Source organism: Parambassis ranga, chromosome 2 (assembly GCF_900634625.1).
Source record: "Parambassis ranga chromosome 2, fParRan2.1, whole genome shotgun sequence".
NCBI lineage: Eukaryota > Metazoa > Chordata > Actinopteri > Ambassidae > Parambassis > Parambassis ranga.
In genome coordinates this window covers 7,307,415-7,327,598 of record NC_041023.1, presented here as the reverse complement: position 1 = coordinate 7,327,598, position 20,184 = coordinate 7,307,415, and the positions used below count along the sequence as shown (strand labels likewise).

The window sequence follows — 20,184 nt, the reverse complement described above, 5'->3', positions numbered from 1 at the left end:
ACAGGTGGGCCTTTCGCTTTCAGATCCTTTGAATTAAATGAGGAGGAAGCAAGACAGAGGAATGGAAGGCCAGCTCTTTTTTCAGGTATGGAAAAGAGCCAAACCGTCTTCCTGCCACTGCGACACATTTTTTTTTCTTGTCCTGCAGCTAACATTCTTCCTTTTATTTTACCTCACTCCTTCCTTCCTTCTACTCTCTATCTGCACTCTTCTCTGTGGCATTCATACACTTGACTCTCTCTTCTTTCTTTATTTTGCCTCTCTACATCACTCTTGAACATGTTTTCCTTCCTTTTTCTGCCTTGCATCCTTCAGCTCTGCCTTGTTTTTTTCTTTTCTTTTCCTTTCTTCCCAAAATAATGAAGTTTAAGAGTAGTAGATATGATTTGTTGGGCATGGGTGTGGCCTAACAGTGCACCTAACTGTGTGTTCTTTCTTTCTTTCTTTCTCTTATTATATTTCCAGTCAAAGCAGCCACTTGTGGACTGTCAGAACGGTGTTGTCCTTGCAGTGTTTGAGTTGTTTAAAGAGATCTTTGACTGTCTGTTGTGATTGCGGTCTGTCTGCGACCTTTATCTAGAGTTGAGATATAAGCATAACTCACATCCTTTAGTTATGATATGATCATTTTGTATTCTTCTGCTCTGTTCTTGCACTCATCTCTCTTTTCAATCTGTCCTCCCATTTTTCTTTCCGTCTCCACATTTTAATTTATTAAGCTTTCTATCAGCAAACAGCAGTTTCTTTAGGAAGCTGCCCTCTCTCAGCCCTCTATCTATTCTTTCCCAAGTCTTCTTTCATCTGCTTCTTCCTGCCTCGCTTTTATCCTCCATTATCTGCCTTCACCTATCCTTTTGTTTATTTCACGTTCTCCTTTTCATATTTATTCATTGTCTGCCCTCAGCGATCCTTTCTTCTCCATCTCTCCCCTCTGATTTGCCATCTCCTGTTTTCCTCCTCTGTTTTTAGCTGTTATCAAATGTCTTCCCCTCCCATAAAGGCACTTTTCTCTTAATCATTTAGTCTTTCCATCTTTTCTGTTCATTCAAACCACTAACTGCTTCTTACTAGCTTCCAGCTCTCCTGTCTCTCCCGCTTGCTTCCCACTATTATTGGCTTCTCACTATTATTGGCTTCTCCTGCTTCTTTGAGTGATTCTTGTCTCGCATGTTGATTCTTATTTATTCTACTTCCTTTATTCTCCCCCATCTAGTCCAATAGCACTCTTAAGTACAAATGGTGACCACTATCTTTAAAGTACCCAACCACTTCTTTAATCGTCCCATCTTGAGTATCTCATCTGAATTTCTCTGTTTTTGCCGCAGTCCTATTATTGTTGTTTTTGCATCTCATCTTTTTTCCATTTTTGACAGTGTATCCTATGTTAAAGCCAGCATGCAGTAAACATATTAGCATGATGTGTATATAATGATGCAGCTTTCTAAGCACCAGGAGGAAATGATTTCTACACATTAAAAGATGCTGCAAACAATACACCACTGAAATACAGTGTGACGTGTCCTCATACATAAACAACAGTACAGCTTCATTTCCTGTGACCATATACATATATACATATGGTCATAAGGAGTAACAAATAATTGCCTTTCACACAGGAGACTGACGTTTCCAATTCTCTTCTTAATGTTTTAGTTTCCAGTCATTGCTTGGTTACACTTTGGTTAGGTTTTATCAATGATCAGGGCCTGGGTCTGTGTTCTGGCAGCTTTTCTTTCTTCTCAACCATTTCTCCAGCTAAAAATGTTGCCATCCTTCAATTGCCATAGAACGACCACCACTGTCTTTTTTTTTCTGGAGAGGTTGGGCAGTGTTGATGAAGCACACAGGCTCCACAGTATTATATTCTTATCATAAGCACAAGAAAAGTACTTTTGAAAGCCATGCCAACTGTATTCTTGCATTTTGATCACTACAGGAAGTATAATTTGGTAACAAACCAACTCGTCATCTAGAGTCAAAACGACTGCTCAAAGACAATTTGAATAACATGGCTATACTCACATTTCAGATTTGTAACTTTCTGTTCATATTCATCAATGCTTTTTGACTCAACAAATGGATTTTGGAGAATAATGACAATATCTTAGTCACAGTTCAATTCAAGAAGATGCATTATGTGGCATTCATCACTAACAAAGAAGCAGCAATGAGGGATCCTTTTGAAACCATGTATCATACAGAGCGTCTTCATAAAACGAAAGCAAAAAAAGGGAAATATTATGTTATGAAAATAAACCTCAAACCATTCCCTTTCTCGACTACTTCCTTTCCAATATCTTATTTGTAATGCTTCACTCCTGCGGAAACAACCTTTCAACATGTATACACATGCACACCCACATGCACGCACTCCATCTCCTGTTTAACAGGGTATCTCTGGATTTATGCGTTTTCAGATTTATGAGGTAAAACCAAAATTCTCTTACAGATGGAACAGAGGGTGTCTGGCATTGAAGGTCTATTCCTGTGGGAGTGTGTGTGCATGCTTTTGTATGTGCATGTGTGCATGTGTGTGTGGTGTATAGAGAGAAATCACATTAGCAAGTGAATGAAGAACTACCTAATATCAGCAGAGTGCTTTCTCTGCTCTTTCTCTCTCTCTCTCTCTCTCTCTCTCTCTGTCACACACACACACACACACACACACACACACAAAAACATAAGGTGCAACACACAAGATCACACACACACAAACACAAATAGAAAAACCATTCTCTTTATTTTCTCTAAAAAGCAGCCACGCAGTCTGCCTAATGCGATTGCCAGCCTTTTCTCTGTTTCCATCCTTCTCTCTCTTTCCTACCCTTGTATCTGATGCTGTCTTTATTGCCAACAGGGAGAAGAGATTTTTCATTATTATTACTCCCATGAAGGAAAGAAAGACAGGGTTCAAGAGATAAACTGTAGGAATAAAAAAAAAAAAGGATGAGGGGTGGCCAGAATGAGACAAACAGTTACGCTTTTGTGTGGTGCTGAAAAATACATTCTCAGGTCAAATCATATCTGATGTGAACTGCATTCCACATGTGTACAGCACCGATAGACATTTATCACGCTGGACTTAAACCAGAGTTATAGTTACTAAAAGAACATCTGAAAACAGTGGAAACACCAGGAGACTCCAGGACCAAGGAGAGTTCTGGAGCAAGCTGAGACTACCTAAAAAACTCAAATGTACAAGTTACTACAAGTACTTTTAGGATTGATGATCCCCCATTACCAAAACCAACTGATAATCCTGCACTCTGTTCTACAATGTGCAAAATATATAGAAATGAAAAGAAAACCCCTCGGGGGCAGGGCTGTTGGAACTTTTACCTGTAATTGTATAAGCTTTTTCAACATGTCACCGACCTTAAGGGCAAAATATTTATTAAACGAAAAACAGAATTAGGTGCAAATTTACATCTTTTCCTCATCTGAAGTAATGGAAGTGAGAGCTCTGCATTAAAATCTGAAATTAAAGCTGTTTGTTCTCCCTCAGCTAGTGTCAGTTTGTGTAGCTACCAGTCCCTAACCACCAAAGTAGCAGTGCTGAGAGACCACTGGGAGTGTTTCTCTGTGAGCTCCAGAAAGTGTGTACATCTGTGATTGTGTGTGGGTGTGAGAGTGTGAATGTGTATTTTTAGTTTGTTTTGTGTGTATTTTATTGAGTTGATACTGACCCAAGTCCTGACCCCTACAAACCAAGCTGCTCTGAACCTCCTCTTCTTGACTCCATGTTCTTCCATCTGTCTTTTTCCCCCTCCCTCTCTTCATGACTTTTTTTCCATTGGGAGCACAGTATCTGTGTCAATTTTCTATCTACCCTACTCCCTTTCCTACATGGCTTTCTACACAAAAAACACTGCCTCTCTTCACAGTCTTTCTACTGCAGAACTACACAACTAACCAGATTGTGCAAATCACAATACTGTTTGGTTTGTTTTCAGTACACACTCTAAATCTTTCAAATAATATTCCTGCCATAACATACTTTCCACCATTATCATGACTCCTTTCAGAATAAACCTGTATGCAGATGATACTCTACTATATTTTACTACTCAATTTTGCTCACAATTTTGCTACAATAGATGTATTTACTGTGTTACTTAAACATCTCATGTGCACTGCAGTATTGTAATTTGATGACTGTATTTAATTCATTTTATTTCTTCAACATCTGTTTCTCATATTTCAGCTCTGTGTCATCATGCAGTCTCTAGTTAATATTCATATGATCATCAGACACACACTCTCAATCACAAACACACATTCAAACAGTCTAGTAGCCATACTATGTTCATTTGGTCCATTTTGATCTGAATATTGTATGGTGGAACTAACTTAGGGTAACCCAAATAAAATGTGTGTTAAAAGCTGCTCACATGTAGTGAAATACTGTATTAAAACTGATATGAAAAAAGAGTGTGTAATATAAAATCTGTTTTCATCTTTTCTCCTCCATCCCTCTCCTTCCACTCCATGTCCAGTAGATTTATTTCCTTTACCGGTGTTCAAAGTTCAGGGTCTGTAGTGAGTGATTGATTAACAACACTAGCCTGAGTGACACATGCACACACACACAACACATACACACACAGTCATTTTTCAGGTTCTGGTACATGTGGTAGTCAATGGTCACCAGTGTGTCCTATAAATCAGTCATTCACTACCCACCCTGAACTCCTGGGTGTATTTCAACATGTATGTTTGTGGGAGGGGGTCCTTGACCATGGTGGCATGCTAGTCATTAAATTAGTTACACACACGTAGATTCAAAAGCACAGACAACCAGATACACACACACTCACAGGAGCCATATCCAGGTCACTCATTGACTGGTGCCATTCATCACAAAGAGAAGAGGTGAGATGTTCGCTCTCAGAGTCTAAATAACATATGAAAAGCTAAATAATACACTCACTACAGTGAAGAGAGAGTTAGTGTGGACCGGAATATGTATTCACTGTAGAGATAAAACATGTTTTTAAAGTGAGGTGTGGGGACTGTTATGAAAGTCACTTGATCAAAACAGAAAACATGTGCCTGCAATTACATCCCAGAAACATGCACATTTTGAATTATTGTTCTACAATGTTTCAAAAACAAATAGTCGCAAAAAACATGAAGCCACACACACTGATTCACAAAAAGGCAGAATAAACCCTGTCAACCCTCATACACATATGCCTGAATGCACAGGGACACACACCCTCTGTGGCATTAGACTGAAAGTCACAAGAAAACCAATTCCTTCCAACAACATGCTGCCTCCATGTCGATTATATAGCTGCATCATCATGTTTATCACTATATTAATCTTTATCTCATCAAATATTACACACACACACACACGGTCAGGTAAACTGTGTGTGAGCATGTGTCTTTGTCACGTTTTTGGCACCCTGCAGTGCAAACATCCATTCCTCCTAATCCCTTTTCAGCATTGTTGTGATGTCCTGGGTTGATAAGCCCGTATGTGGTGCATCATGGAGGAAGGGGGTTCTTGTCTTTGGAGGTGACAGGGGCCATCAGTGCTCTCTGTGCACCCCCCTCAAGGAGAGACACTCTGACTGGGGGTTGAATAGTGGATTAACCTTCCTGTCAGCCCCAGAGGTTCCAAGACAAACATGGTGATACTCCGACTGACATGAACTAATGCACATTAAAGACTCAATCTATAACTGTGGAGCAGAATGCCACTACTTTTTATTTAACAAGCAGTATTTAACCCATTATTTACTATGGTTGTCAGTATATTATGTGTGTGAGAGAGTATGGTCATTTGTGTCTTTTTTACAATTTAAGAATAAGAGGGTAATTTTTACAAAAAAGGAGAAACACTGGCAGACTAATGAAACAGACAGCCAGTATGTAAGGACTGTCTGGGAGCCAGACTAGGCCTTTTAAAGCAGAACAGCCTAACTTGAGACTTTACAAAAGGAGTTGTTGCTTCCAATATTTAATGATAAATGCTGTGTACACAACCCCCCCCCCTCTCAGGCAGCTAGATAGATAGTGAGTGCTGCCCCCCTGAGCTCAAGCTTGTTTAGGCTGCTGGCTACCACCCCATCACTTACCATTAAACCTGACTCGCATACATAGAGAAAGAGGCAAACAAACACATGAATACATACACTAGAAAAGACACACAATAATGTGGTCCGTACACAATTGCTGTGTGTGCTTGGAAGATGCACAAACCTGTATTTTGTAGATAGGTAGAGACAGATTGCATGTGTCTGCTGGCATTTAAAGGGGAGGTGTCAGGACTGACAGCACCTTAAAGGGACAGTCGTTAAAGAGATATATGGATGGAGGGAGACAAGAAGGAAAGGAGGGATGAGATGGGGTGGTGAGAGATGGAGGAAGAATGTAGGAGAAGAAATATGATGGTAAAGAACGCACACACACACACACACGATTTGGTTCCAACACATAAGGGGATTTACATTATTTTCCACTAACTTCTAACTGCAGTGACTACTTGCCTAACCCTAACCTGAATGTTAACCCAAACATAACCTGATGCCAACCTCTAACCTGACCTTCATAGTAAGTTTGAGTGATTTATGGTATGCCTCCCCACAGTGTGATCATATTCCTGTCGACACAATGACCAGATCTTCATGAGTCCCTTCTCTGGTCTGTGTTTTATCTGCATGTTTTTGGCCGTCATGTTCAACGGCACACCCAACCAATCGATCCCTGACTAAACAAAGTGAGATACAGCTTTCTGCAAAACAGCAACACCTGTAAATTGTCTTCTTTTCAGTGAAGCACTTGTTAGTTTACACTAATGGAGACAACTTTTAAAAAAAAAAACGTCAGAATGCAGAGGTGAGCTCATGGTTCCATTGTTCATTATTCTATGTTTCACTGCAATAAACAACCATGCACTGCTTTGTGTGTAGAGTGTACTGAGGTGTATAACCTTGCCTGTGGTAATAACTATCTCGCTGACTTGTTAAAGGCAACAAGCGACCACATAACACACTGTCGCACAGGCAAACTGTTGACTCACACAAACACACAGGAACGAACCTACACATTCAAGCAGAACAAAATTATTGGCAAACACTCGGATGTACATGCACACAAAGAGTGAGTGGTTTAATGTGAACATGACTTGTTGCCTGAAGGCTTCTGGCCCTTCTCTTTGATAAAATCCATATTAAAAACAAAGACGGTTCAACAAACTGGATATATTCTGCACCCTTGTGTGTAGGAGCACCACTGTTATGCTAAGTTGGCATTCATTATAAGAACAACCTGCTAAACTCTTTTAGCAAAACAAATGATTGCCTTCAAGCATAAATGTCAGTCAAGGTTTTCTGAGAATATACCAAGACCAGTTTGAGCTTTCTACAAGCTGGAGATTGATGTCAGAACCTGAACAATTACACAGAATGCTGAAAGCACACGTGATGCAGACAGCAGCTGGAAGCATGGTTAACACACACGTTTCCTTCAAAGCCTGATGAGGCCTAACTATAGGCCTATATGTGTTAAACTACCCTTTAATCAGGCTGTTACTTAAATTGAATGAATTGTTTTTATCTTCCCAAAACTCTTCCAAACTTCCAAAACTGGAAGGTCCCTTTGACTTTCTGGCAGGAACAACTATAAAATAGGAAATAAAAGCTGTGAATTAGATGGACTGACACCACATCAGTCTCATCAGTCCATTATAGATGTTAATACTACATACTTACCTTGGAACAGATGAGGTTGTTGCTAGTTTAAATATCTTAATGCACTATATGCTACAGTAGGGTTTATTAGCTGTGAATCAAGAAAATGTAGCTTCCGCCCATAAAGCCACCCTTGGGTGCTCTAAAGTGTGCAGTCATGCACTTTAAGGGATGTTTGGATAATCATAAGCCTCTGTTACAGAGCTAAATTAAAGTAGTAACATTCACAGAGTAGGTATAATACATTAAAACATGCAATGTGAATAAAAGCATTCACATGCACAGGCACACTAAACAAATGAGACTGTGGTCAAATAAATTTATCCTCACAAAATGCTAAGTGGAATGGGTATCTGGCACTAAGCCAGAGAGTTCCTTCAGTTCCTGCACAGACCATGACATCAATAGCAACGTGCCGAGCAGAGTCAGTGACTTTAATTTGCTACTGTGTGAAAATAAATGACATTCAAAACCGCAATTTTAAGAATCAACTATAAAACAGCTTAGGCTTCCACCGGGAACTGAAATAGTCATTGTGGGAAACAAAAAGTGTTGAGGTTACTATTGTGTGTGTGTGTGTGTGATTGTGTTAGTTTTAGCCCCAGGACACAGGCCATATTCTGTCATTTAATTTTAATGTTTAATAACACAAGGCAGGTACAAAAAAACGTCGCATACTAATGACTTGGACACACACACACACGAAACTACACACACACTCACACAAAAAAAGCTATTAAGGGGTCTACTGGAGCTAACAATATTTTGAAAGTTCTGGATGGTCATTCTAGAGCACAATGACACATACACACACTCACACTCTATATAATTCCCATGGCCCAGTGAGGATACACAGACTATAATGGTCAAGTGACAGACAGTGATTAATTGATACATCAACGGTGTGTGTGTTCACACATGTGCATGTGTGTTAAGGTCACTACATGGTATTTTAATTGAATTCTTGTATTTCTGTCTTGAAGGATAATGAAGAGAGCAACAGAGCAGAGAGGAAAGCATTGTTCTTACTCTCTCTCTCTCTGTCTGGGCCTTAATGTGTCCTTATGTGTGCCCGCCTCTGCTCCATTCTCTCACTCTCACTTTACAGCTCTCCTTGTAATCTTTGAACATGTCTATCTCTGTGTTTTTGTATGCACACACATGCAATCAACTCAACAGCTACAATAAATGTCACTTTGATGGATAGATTCCAAACAATAAAGGGAGGTTGCCTGGTCAAATGAGCCATATTTTGTGATGGCATTTGGTGCACTGTTGGGGGGGGAGATAAACACATCTAGAAAGTGTGATCTTCTGCGCAGTATTCCTCTGGGAAACTCTGAAGATCCCTGTGGATTTCATCACTTTCCTCCAAGAAGCAGTGGCCTCTTTCACCATGGTAACATGCCCTGCCACAGTGCATCCAAGGTCCTTAGTGGTTTGAGGAACCAGACAGAGTTCATCCACAAATACCCCCCAAGCATATTTAGGATGTGCTGGGAAAATAGTCTGTGACTCCATCTGACAGGTTAGAGGACTTAAAATCACCGTTCTTCCTCTTCAGTAATGTGACATTAAAACTAGATGTGTGGGCCGGAGGTAGGAAGATGATAACAGAAAAAAAATCCACCCCAGTCTTTGTTTTTGATTATTTTTACCAGTCTAAATCCACACAGACACACACGCTTTGTCCCATGGTTGTTCTCTTCTCTCAACCCACTAACAGTCAAGTGTATATGTTGGGCTCTTGATACCAAATTACCTTTGAATGAATGAATTTCTGTAAGTTGGGGGCAGGGGGATATTACAAGCACTGAAGCAAAACACACCAAGAAGGATGGAAGTTTAAATAAATCAAATAAATAAGTGCAACAACACAACAAACATTTTGTCAAGAAATGTCGGTGTAGACAGAAGAGAGGTGTGAAAAACACAGACAGCCTACCCGTCGTGTGAATGAGTCATAGCTGCTGTATCACGCCGTTTGTGTTGTGTGACATACTAAAGGGAACGATTCCTCTATCGTCCCACATCAGCGTAGAGTACTGATGGGTTCATGTTCAAACTGAATGACTCACAATAGTATAGCTTCAGTGTGGTTGTCTTCATGTAATGAGAGAAGCATGTATCTTCCTACCCACACAGTTCACTACAGAACTCCAGAGGGACGGTGGGTGGCTACGAGACTGCATAAAGGCGTTGATGTCTGAACAAATGCCACATATCTATAAAAAGCAAGTTAGAAATAAAATAAAATTTTATCCCAGACAAGCATGCAACTGAAATTTCAGTGGCCATGAGAGTCAGAACACTGATTGTCACGTCAGCTTGGGGAAATAAAAGAGGAGTTTTTGAAACGACTTTTTTTCTAAAAGTACATTTGTGGCTCAGGTGAATCATCAGTTTGAGGATACTAACTCAAAGGGAATAGTGTTGTACTGATCAGCGGATGCCATTTCAGCGATGAAACAACCAGAAACAATGACAGAAATGGGAAATAACTGTTGTACCAGACAAGGAACATCCAACCACAGCAGTGTACGTGTCCAAAGAGCGGCGCAGAATCCCCTGAGCTCCTATGGTCAGTTCAGTGAGAGGACAGGCAAGATAATAACTTCAAATGTGTTTTCTTTGTCCTCCTTCATACACCATTTCCTAGTTTTCCCCCCTTTCTCTTCCTCAGTCATCCCAATCTACTGGATTCCTTCTCATCCCATTTTTTTCCTGTCTCCGTCTTTATGTCTCTCTTTCCCTTTGTGTCCCTCCCTTTAATCTGTATGTATTGCCAGCCGGTGTCTCTATTCCTCCCTCCAGGGGCAGTGGGCCAGCTCTGTGGCTGATCATAGTGATCCGTCCCTGAGGAACAGTCTGCCCGACACCTGGGTGACTGCCCTGGAGGTACTGTGTGAGATAGTGTGTGTGTGTCAAGGGGCTAATGGGCACCTTGAGGGGATTACCAGCTCAGCCACTGGGATTACTGGAATTTCACATACACACACACACACAGGTACACAGGACAGTCAATATTACCAGACAGAGGAGGCATCCAAGGTATATTGGCTGACTTGTTACACTGCCCTGGTTCTCATCATCATGCTGGCCAAAACAAACAGGGTTAAGATTCAGCCATGACCAAGGCTAAGTGGCTTTTAGGGGACCCTGCACAATTCAACAGGTTTAGTGCACGGAATCAAAATCCATTATTTGGAGTAGTCCAGCTTGAAATTGAAAAGACCAAAGAACAACAAATGAAAAGAAGTGAGTCACTGTAATGTAGACATAGATGGAATGATGTGGCCTAAAGAAGACAGAGAAATGGTCCTACTAACAACACAAGCTCTATATCTCCTGCTTACACACTGATGTCACAGTGCGCCAAATGTTTGCTAACCCCTGATAAAGCAGGATGAAGTGTTGCTGCTTTAATCCCAAGCAAAGCAGCACATAATTTATGAAAAGATCATGATCCATTAGTTCTTAACACACACACACACACAGCTGCTTGCTTATTGCCACACTTGCAATGACAAGCAAAGGTGCCAACTGCACACAAGCGTCTGTACCTTGCCCATTTTATTTAAAGTCACCGATGAATATTTATGAGTGGAGAACTGCAAGTTCTCATCTTTGTCCTTCCAAGTGAGTGGTCAAACTGCCAACAAACAGCTAATTGACATTAAACTATGGAAAATACAGAGTTAGCAAGAACATGTCCACTACACTCACTATGATTGTTACAAATGCCAAGCACTTAGCTGAAGTAGGCTACGTTCCCAAGCAGCATGCAGTGTTTAAGGTTCCATTTGTTCTGCTTCATGTGGCTCAACACCCTCTATAACATTTTGGCACATACATATATAGATGCTGCAGCTACAGTTGCAGTGGCTAGATTATACAGCAATCAAAAGATATTCCTATACAGATAGTTATTAGTATTTAAATGGGATCATTATAAGATCTAAGCTACTGCTCATGACACCTGATGAAACAACACATATTTTCTTTCTTCAAGACAGAAGAGCTCACTCAAAGGACGGGAGAGAAGAAGAAGAAGAAGAAAAAAAATCAATTAACACCAGCCCCAGGTGTATTAAACACATGCAGACATAATCTCTACAGTGGCCACAATATGATACAAAGAACAGGAGCTCCGAAGACTCAAGAGAGCTCTATCATCAGGGGATTTGACTCCTGAATATTGTGCTGCACTGTTAACGTTACTGTAATGATTATAATTATAATCTGCGCCAGACTGTGCTGAAAGAACAGAGCTGGTTATCAGTACAGAATTAATGACATTTATAGGAAGAATTGAGAAAGAGAGAAACAGATGGGGTGGGCAGCGGGGGGCTGAATTAATATTGTGAAAAGAGAGCAGCTAAGAAACAGAAATTAAGACACAGAGAGATGAAAGAGTGAATTCTATTCATTTAGTGGAAGAGTTTAAAGCAAGACAGATTGCAAGAAAGAGAAATGGTACCAGCAACAATGCAGAGATACTGAAAGCAGAGAGAAACTTTGGAAATCATGTAATTCAAAGAAAAGAGTATTGTCAGACGAGCTTGATCTATCAGGAGGTTATATTTCATATCTATATATACCTCTCTGCTTCTGCTACTGTGAACTTTACAACACATCCTCACACATAAATGACTCAATAGGTCAATAGTTAGTGAAAAACATGGTCATTCGGGCAAGCTAATAGGCCAACAAGGTCTGGAGTGTCAGTGGAGTTGGATGCTGATATTAACCCTGTTCCAAGACAGTGCCGGTGTTGGCCAGCACACTGACCTTTTCCAGGAAACCTAGGGGTGACAGTTCTCCATCATGTCCTGTGGCTGCCATGGTGATAGGTCCTGTATTATATTCACAACCACATCATGGTGCTAGCTGTGCAAACAAAGGTTGCATCAGTTGCCTTAAAAATTTCAACACTGGCGTTATTTTCCTGGTAAATACGGATGGAAACTAGCTTAAGAACGCCATTAGCAACTTTAGCATCAACAAAAATATAAATAAAACCTGTGTGGTGCTTTAATAACATCCATACATGGAGAAAACATTTAATGCCATGTGAGCTTTTTCCTGCTCAAATTCACATTAAACGCTGCTGATTTTCTTGAAAGGCAGAAAATAGCTTTGGCGGCTTCTTCTGATGAAAGCTTTCCTCCCTTACTCACACCGGCAGCCGCTTCCTGCACCCCGTGCAAGACTTGGCAATTATGCACAGATCGAAGGAAGACCGCACAACGTTTTCGCTCAGGTTGTCCTGCAGGGTTTGTTTGCACCAAATTGGACACCTGATGGACACCCACTGTGCTAAAATGCTGTTTACAGTGATGAAAGTTTGTGCAGTAAAGACACTGTACAGGGGTTTATTCTGCTTGTGTAAGTGGACTCCTTACTAATGCTGACTGCTGCTATCAGGGATGATTTACACAGATCTGTGTATTTATTTACCTGAATTTCTGTATAAGAGCTTCCTAATGTATGCACACTCAGTATATTTACCTTGCTGCATACTCTGGCTTTCTTCTGCAGGAGGCCATGCAGGGCTCTTATTGTTTCATTCTTGACAAATCCAAGCATATTTTATAGATTGGAGAGGTGTAAGTTTGCGGCTAACCCTGGCCGGAGCCTCGCACACAGCAGTGTTCAGAGAGAAAAGTCTTTAAAAAAGCCCCACCAAGAAAAAGTCTTCCGTTTCTCTCCTCTTCCTTCCTGTCTTTTTAACCTGAGAAAAAGCTGGATCCTCTAACACACACACACACACACACACACACACACACACACCTCTTACCCCCTGCAGGGCAGAACTGATGCAGGAAGAGATGAAATACCACTACCTCAGGGGTAAACACACCTCAGTTCACACTCACACAAACGACGTGCTCACTCACACACACAGACACACACACACACACACACACACAGAAATCTCACTTCCTTTGCCCTAAAAAGTGCAATTCTGCTCAGGAATATTGTCCCAACTTCAAAGACCATATTTGTTTATTTTCACCTCAATCACACGCTGCTGCTTCACACAGTCTCACGTTTCACGTTTTCCTGCTGTGGCTGTGTGTGTGTGTGTGTGTGTTTGGTCTTTCTGAATGCTGCTGTGTATTAATGCAGCCTGTGTCAGTTTAGTACACGTCTCTCTGTTTTGTGCACGTCTCCAGTGTGTGTAGGGGGGTTGTGGGTGTGACAGCCAGGTGTAAAATTGGTGCTGTAAAGGATTGCAGATACAAACTGGGTCAGGGCAGGAAACAGGGAATAAACTAGCCAGTGTAAGGCAACCCAGAATAACTGATCCCACCATTTGTCTCACAGACTAAAGTTGTTTCTGTTATTAGTTTTGTAACGTTTTTTTGTATGATAGCTGTCAGATGGAAAACAGGTGTAACCTAAACAAACCAAAATAACTTCAGGTTACTTGGACCGTATTCAGACTTCTTTAATTAATCCGTCTAGAGAGGGATATTGATTTATTCTCAATATGAACAGTGTAAATCTGGCTAAGGTCACACACATAGGCAGCGTTCACACTGGAGAAAATCAATCCAGCTAGTTTAGGATTGAATCCAGATAGCCGTTAAGCTGGATACGTTCAGAGCATTCACAGTAAAAACTATGGACAAAGCTTCTGCTTCTGTGTTTTGAGGCTCGGTGAGAGGCTCTGGGACGCTCTGACCGCCGCCATGGTGGCAGCGTCACGTCCGCCAAAACTGTAAATATGGACAAAGAGGGGGGGCCCGAGCGGAGTTTAGGGGGGCGGGCGATCATGGAAGCAGGAAACTCGCGCTGTGATACGGCAACCGTCTGTCGCTCAAGCGGCAACAAGTTCAGGGGCTTCAAGTTTGAGCCCTGAAGGTTGCCGCTTGGTTCAGACCTATTTTCAAATCTGGTTACGGCATGTCTGCGCTCAATCCAGTATAATCCAGCTTGTTTGTTGTTCTCCAAACCGCTAGGTGGTGCCTCGTAATATACAGAGTCTGTCCAGGCCGTGTGTAGGACTGTGTGTGCGCATGCGTCGTGCGTTTTTTTTTTTCGTCCTGTCGCTCGTTCTTTTGTTTTGTTTTTTTTCAGTTCAAAAAGTAGTTTATTCCTTTGTAGCCCTGTCGAAAATAAACTCGGGGCAAAGCTGTCGTAGTTCGACGGTTGTTTACATACAGCTTTTGTACGCGATTCTGATTGTAAAAATATATTTCAGTTCTTCATCCCTTTAGATCCTATTCTTCATCTTCTTCTGGTCACCTCTCTACTCTTCACACACTGTTGTTTTCTGCAACTTTCTAATCTTTTCCATGAGTTTCATGCACCTCATCTAGAGCCATTGCCAAAGCGAAAAACAATGGACCGAGCTTTGTTTGTCTTCTTCACAGCAGCCACAAAGTAAGTTTATAAAAAAACAATAAGCTCTGATCCTGCAAAGAAAATGATGCTTCTACTTGTTTCTGTCTGTGTCTTCAGACTGCCCCTTCGATGGCTACATACATTAGACTGGCTGATTCGTTTAGGGAGCTTGACAGCATGACATGGATCATAAAAGGGATGTCATGCCAAATGTGTGGGAGCGAGTCCTGAGAGACACAACATAAAAGCCTTATTTAATAGCCTGATTTACCATGTTGCCATGTTATGTTGCATTTGAGGTTATAAAAATGATGGAATAATCAGGACAGCAACATAATACACAATAAGACACCATTCAGCCTAGCAACAGCTTCTCCACACCAAATCAACACTTCTATAAAAAGATGGGAGTCAAAGCCAATCAACACCGCCATAAAAACTAACAGAACTCGTCTGCAGTGGGTTCAAACCAAGCAGCAACCTCAGTGGCTGAGACATGAAGCCAAAAAACATTTGTTACACAGGGCAGTTCATCCCACAGCCTCTAGGAGCTGGTGTCAAAAGCCAGTCAATCCCCATTTTAATTATATTAAGACGTAAATCAAGCTGCCATGGCGACAGTCAGAGCCTCTAACAGAGGCTCAAAACAGCTCTTCAGAAACCTACTGGTGACATCACAGACTCTCCTGTGCATAGTAACTGTATATACTGTCGTAAAAAACGGCATCACTGTCTTGAAAGATGAGTCCTTAGCCATAACCAGCTCTACTTTCCTTCCTGCAACCTCATTCACTCACTCACTGACCACCTACAGTACCTTCAAGACAGATGCCTCTGTTTCAACAGCGTCTCCATGAGCCCCAGGACACTGAGCAGCTTACTCTCGCATCATAGAGCTGCTCTGCTGACAAATAATGAGCTTCCAGGGCAAACTTCCTCTCCTTCCCAGCTCCGACACAGAATATATATTGTTTGGAAATTTGGAAAATTTTAATATGAAATTTGGATTTCTGAACAATCAAAGAGCTATCCTAAACTTATCCAACAGCATCAAACAGCTAAGCTAACTAACAAAGAAACAGCTTGCTGGCTTTTAATGGAGTCTGTTTTTAATAATGTTACTTACTGGAGTAAATAATCTGACCAGCGCCATTCAACCTCCTGTCAGAAGACACAGTCAGCCACACCTGCAGTTAATCATGTTAACAAGCATGCTGCATTCAGGGAACATAAGAAATTAGCACTTCATGGTCACAGCTGTCCTATATATTGGAAAAAAGCTATGTTGTTGACATATATAAACATAATTTGTCAATAACAATTTGAAAGTGATCAGCAGATAAATTATTTAGTCCCTGCAAATTTCCATGGTAACACACTCCTGGATCAATTTCCGTCACACTAGAGCGAAAGCACCGTTTCCACCTCTCCATTAGTTTAACAAGAAGCCTCTGTCTTTACTAACCCTCGCATACATCGAGCCATTTTGTACCCTGGATGTTTGAAGTGAGGCACACTAGTCCAATAAAGCTGCTAACACCGTCTTGGTGTTGTTTCTAATAACGAATGGTGCGCTGCTGTAGATACCTTCTCATTTAAGCGTCCCTGTGGTTTTACATTTTTAACTTTTTCACGTCTGGGTGGGACCACTGGTGCTTTTCACAAAAAGACACTAAGTGCTGCATTCAAAGTCTTTCAATGGCGCTCAGTTATTCTCCAGAGAAGTTCCTTTATTTCCTGTGGATTGATTTGTCCCTCTCCATGATGCTGTTATGATTTATTTTCAGGATTTTCTGACCCACTTTTTTCTGGCAATTCACAAAAAAAAACATTTCCTTTTAGAAATTCATTTTGGACGCTAATAACGGGTGGGACAACAAGTCTTCTACTCCAACAAATCATAATTGACTGACAGGAAGTCAGTCAATTCAAATGGCATGTTACGACATGTGCAGGAAGGCATCGGCCACAGCTGCACACAATGACAGGACAGAAGCAAAAGGGAAGCAACAAAAGGAAAGCTGGAAAATATTGAACTTTATGCAAATTTTATAGCCAGCTTGTCTGTCAGCCTCACAAAAACTAAATCAACAATAATTTTGTCCTCAGAAAACAGAAATATGAAACTGCACTTAACACACTGAAATCCAATGAAATATGAACCACACCTGTTTTGCATTTATTAAAATATTTATTATGGAAGTAGAAATAAATCACTTCCAAGCACTTGTCACACACAGTAGTGTCTATTGTGTATATATATATATATATATATATATATATATATATTTTATTGTGTGTTGAGGATGTTTCATTACATAATCTAATCCCCTTAATTAAACCATTGTATCAGTTTAATTAAAAACAAAATAACTTCCTTGGGAGAGCTGGACAAGACATTATTAGTACACTAACATATGTATTAGCCAACTTAAATAATTTGCATAAAGTACACTGTGTTTGGAATAAACTCACATAAACAATACTATAAAACCTGCATTGCATTAACCAAACAATGTGTTTTCAAACGCCTTTGGAAGATAAAGAAGAAACACGAAATGTCATAAAATTTATTATCCTATTTAATATAGTAGTCTTTCAGAATGTCAGTTTTTTTTCTTGCTTTCAAATCTCCACTGGCACAAACAAGACCAGCTCCATTCATCATGTAGCAGCAGTCTGTAGCAGCGACATCATGAAGAGGGTGGACAGGTGAGACAAGACACACCCAAGGTTCAGAACACTCTGTTTGTCACAGTCAATAATTCCAGCTTCCAGCTACAGTCAGTAAATAATCAACAGGCACTGAGACTGTGAGTCTGGATCATGCAGTGATCACAGGAGGGGGCCTTTACTCACACACCACACAAACCTATCACTGAAAAACTGCATTTTGATGAAAGTGACATCATCAAAATTCTTTGTTAAAATGAGATTTAAGCATTCAGAACGTAAATATAGGGTATACCAGATATCTTCTGATATTAGCATGCTAACCAGCTAGCCAAGCTCACACTCGAATATACTGTAATAAGACAAGATAGAATGGAAATGAAGCGTCCAGTTTCCCCCAGTCCAACAGGGAACAAAAGAGAAACAGGCATGTTGAAGGAATTTAATCAGTAATGTGAACGACAGCAGCAACGCAAAGAAACCATAGAATTAGTGTTGCTTTCCAACACTGGAGGTAGCTCTGGGTAGTGATCGTTTACATTTTAGGAGTCTGATTTCTAAGAAGAAAACACAATACCTCTGTTATATTTAGGACACACACACACACACACACACACACACACACACACACATTGGACTAGTGTGTATCTTGTGTGTGTTTGTGGTCCATGTTAATCACCCTCCCTATAATTACAATTTTCTTGTTAATGGATCTGACCTTTTAATCACTATTTTGCCCCCTGTCCATGTCTGTGTGTGTGTGTGTGTGTGTGAAGGGAGAGAGAGAGAGAGAGAGAGAGACAGAAAGAAAGAAAGAAAGAAAGAAAGAAAGAAAGAAAGAAAGAAAGAAAGAAAGGGACAGCTGAGGTAATTTGGCTTAACTAGCTGGGTGATTCTAGCTATGCAGATCGTAAATCTTCCTCACAGCCATGCACACACACACACACACACACACACACACAAACCTACGCATATGAATACACACTTACCCAGCACATCATTTCCTGTTATCTCAGATAAGCAGGAAATCCTAATCAACCAATAAGAGCATAGAGGGCATTTCACTGTCTCTCTCTATCTCTCTCTCTCGCTCGCCCATTCCTCATGAAGCACATAAACACTGGCTAAATGTAATAGTCACTATATTCTATTGAATTTCATCCTATTACATTCTATTGGTTTAATTAAGAATGTATGGCAATTTGAGCACTAAAAGTCACCGGACTGTCCAAGAAAGGTTGATTATTGCAGCTGGCTGATTAGAAATTATGCCTGTTGAACCGGCCAAACATGGTTCATTCCCCCTGACGAGAGAATTGCTTTTCAGCAAGCGACTGAGTATCAAGACGACTCATTTCATCTCTCCGCAGCCAATATTCTCTTCCCTCAGCTGAACCAAACCAGATTTCCCTGCCCAGCATCAGTGGTAGATGCCTCTCTCACATGCCTGGTGTAATTAAAAGAAGCCCCTTTCTGACCCCGCAGCCAGAACCCCACTGACACCGAGACTTTGATTAATTCTAGAAGAAAAACTGTCCTAAGGAGGGAACAGCAAGGACGGAAAGTGGAAAACTTACATCTCAAACAGCCCCTCCACATTCAAAAGTAACACACTGAGGATTGTTGTGCATCAAATTTCTATTTAAAAGAAAGTGTAGCCAATGTAAAGCAGTCGTTCAATACCACACATGAATCTCAACCCCACAGGCCCCGTTTTTTGGGCGGCTTTTGCATGCACCCAACAACAAAAGCCTTAAAACACTGTACTAAACATGTAAAAACTTAATCATGTTGCATATCAAATTAAACAGGGGGAACTCTACTACAAGCACATATAAGCCACATTTACACACATCAAACATAACTTCAACACCATGCAAATCAATTATCACTCATCAAAATAAAATTCTCATATCAAGGTCGACACACTCGCCACATGGTTATTGCTAGCTCTGTGATACTTCAAGTCACACAAACAAACAAGGTGTCATATGAAAGCTGAGACTTTACCAATTCACACTGTTATGTCTGTTTTGCTATATTATGAATATCTGGTAAATTAGAATATAAAGAATATAAAAGTAAAAAAATGCTAGTTTAGAGGGAGTAACTGAGAAAAATGAGCAAAAACATCTCTTCACTTAATAACATAGACAGACAGACTTTATTGATCAGCAGAGGGAAATTGTGATATTATTGCTGTAATATATTGATTTTTTTATTCTGACCAAGAGCTAAGAAATGATTTTTTTTCTACAATATCTGTCAAACTCTCAATTTCAGCCTCTGTGTTTAGCATGAAACTCAAACAACATTCCAATAGACTCACATTTCACAGATAATTGAATAACTTAATATTAATTTAATGGCAGGGTTAGAAGAACATGTCGAATGTGAATAGAGTCACAGACAGATGCTATTAGGCTGTATTGATTGGCTGATAAAATCATAAGGCAAG

General features: G+C 40.5%; 1 protein-coding gene across 1 annotated transcript in view; it reads right to left on the bottom strand.

Annotated features, from left to right (window-relative positions):
* The window catches only part of csmd3b (CUB and Sushi multiple domains 3b), a 253,514-nt gene that overhangs the window by 174,653 nt on the left and 58,677 nt on the right, over positions 1-20,184 (bottom strand). The window lies entirely within an intron of this gene.